This window comes from Triticum aestivum, chromosome 5A (assembly GCF_018294505.1).
Source record: "Triticum aestivum cultivar Chinese Spring chromosome 5A, IWGSC CS RefSeq v2.1, whole genome shotgun sequence".
NCBI classification, from domain to species: domain Eukaryota; kingdom Viridiplantae; phylum Streptophyta; class Magnoliopsida; order Poales; family Poaceae; genus Triticum; species Triticum aestivum.
Window position 1 is genome coordinate 370,457,826 of NC_057806.1, and position 2,524 is coordinate 370,460,349.

Consider the following 2,524-nt stretch of genomic DNA (forward strand, 5'->3'; position numbering starts at 1 on the left):
GGTGAAGCCTTAGTTATGGTTCAAGGAAAGTTCAAGGGGAAGCCCAAAGGGTCGTGGAACCCCAAGAAAGTAAAAGATCAAGATGGAAATGATGTGCCGGATCTGCCGTGCCACATCCACACCAAAAAAGATGAAGAGGGTAATTTCATTTATTCGAAGCACACCACTCGGCAGTGTCGACTCCTAATCCAGCAATTCCGAGAGAAACAGCCCAAGGAAAAGAAGGGAGCAGACAAGGCTGAGGATGAGGAAGAGGATGATGATGGTTATCCCCACGTGAATTCCACTCTGATGATTTTTGCTGATGTTGAGAGTAAAAGTCAATTGAAAACCATCAACAGAGAAGTAAACAGGGTCGCTTCGGCGACACCCAGTTATTTGAAATGGTCCCAGACTGCCATTACATTCGACCAGTCTGATCACCCAGCACACATAGCCACCCCTGGGAGGCAAGCACTGGTGGTCGACCCGGTGGTCGAAGGCACCCGACTGACAAAGGTCCTGATGGATGGTGGCAGTGGCCTGAACATACTGTATGCAGAGACGTTGAAGGGAATGGGCATTCCGATGTCCAGACTCAGCGAAAGCAATATGAGTTTCCATGGGGTCATTCCAGGCAAGAAGGCTACATCACTCGGTCAGATTGCTCTCGACGTGGTTTTCGGTGATTCCAAGAATTACCGCAAAGAAAGGTTGACATTTGAAGTTGTGGATTTCCAGAGTGCCTATCATGCTATTCTAGGCAGGCCAGCTTATGCTCGTTTTATGGCTCGACCGTGCTACGTGTACCTCAAATTGAAGATGCATGGTCCCAAAGGGGTGATCACTGTCACTGGTAGTCGGAAGAAGGCAGAGGAGTGCTTCTAGAAGGGCTCAAAAATCGCCGATGCACAAATGGCCGTAGCAGAATTGCAAGAATATTAGAAAAATGCAGATCCGAGTGATTTGTTACGAGCCAAGAAGCCAGCCACAGATTCAGCATTCCAGTCGTCTGGTGACACGAACTCGATTCACATTCACCCGACAGACCCCAATGCTGCTCCGACTCACATTTCAACCACACTCGACTCCAAATAGGAAGAAGCGCTCATCCAGTTCCTCTGTGAGAACTGGGACATCTTTGCATGGAAACCTTCAGACATGCCAGGTGTTCCCAGGGGACTGGCTGAGCATCGTTTGCGAGTCGACCCAAAAGTGAAACCAGTCAAAGAACATCTTCGACAGTCCGCCGTGCAGAAGAGGAAGGCAATCGGTGAAGAGGTGGCTTGGCTTTTGGCAGCTGAGTTTATCCGTGAAATTTACCACTCTGAGTGGTTAGCTAATGTTGTCATGGTCCCAAAGAAGGACGACTCACTTCGCATGTGCATCGACTTCAAACATATCAATCGGGTCTGCCCAAAAGATCACTTTCCTCTCCCTTGCATCGATCAGATAGTTGACTCGACTGCGGGGTGCGAGCGTTTGTCCTTTTTGGATGCCTACTCCGGGTACCACCAGATCCATCTGTACGGACCCGACGAGATAAAAACAGCTTTCATCACCCCATTCGGATGCTTCTGTTATGTCACTATGCCATTTGGCTTGAAGAACGCTGGAGCCACATTCATGCGGATGATTCAGAAGTGCCTTCTCACTCAGATCAGTCGGAATGTGGAAGCATACATGGATGACATTGTGGTCAAGTCACGTAAAGGTTCCGACCTACTGACTGGCCTTGCTGAAACCTTTGCCAACCTCAGAAGGTATGATATCAAGCTCAATCCATCAAAGTGCACGTTTGGAGTTCCGGGCAGAAAATTACTCGGTTTTCTCGTTTCCGAACGAGGGATCGACGCTAACCCAGAGAAAGTGGGTGTTATACTCCGAATGAAACGCCCTGTGCGTGTGCATGATGTCCAGAAGCTTACTGGTTGCTTGGCCGCCCTAAGTCGGTTCATTTCTCACCTCGGTGAAAAGGCACTGCCTCTTTACCGACTGATGAAGAAATCAGATAAGTTTGAGTGGACTCCTGAAGCTGATGCAGCATTTGCAGAGCTAAAAGCCCTGCTTTCCACCCAACCGGTGCTTGCTTCCCCAATCAGCAAAGAGCCTTTACTGCTTTATATAGCAGCCACTGGACAAGTCGTCAGTACAGTACTTACGATCGAGCGGGAAGAAGAGGGAAAAGCCTATAAAGTTCAGTGCCCAGTTTATTATATTTCTGAAGTTCTGACTCCGTCAAAGCAGAGATATCCGCACTATCAGAAGCTCGTTTATGGGATTTACATGACCACGAAGAAGGTTGCACACTATTTCTCTGATCACTCTGTTACAGTCATCAGCGATGCTCCATTGTCAGAGATTTTGCAGAACAGAGATGCAACTAGTCGAGTGGCAAAATGGGCGATTGAACTCCTTCCCTTAGATATCAAGTTTGAGGCAAAGAAGGCCATTAAGTCCCAAGCAATAGCAAATTTCCTCGCCGAGTGGATTGAACAACAACGGCCGACTCAAGTTCATTCGGAGCACTGGACTATGTTTTTTG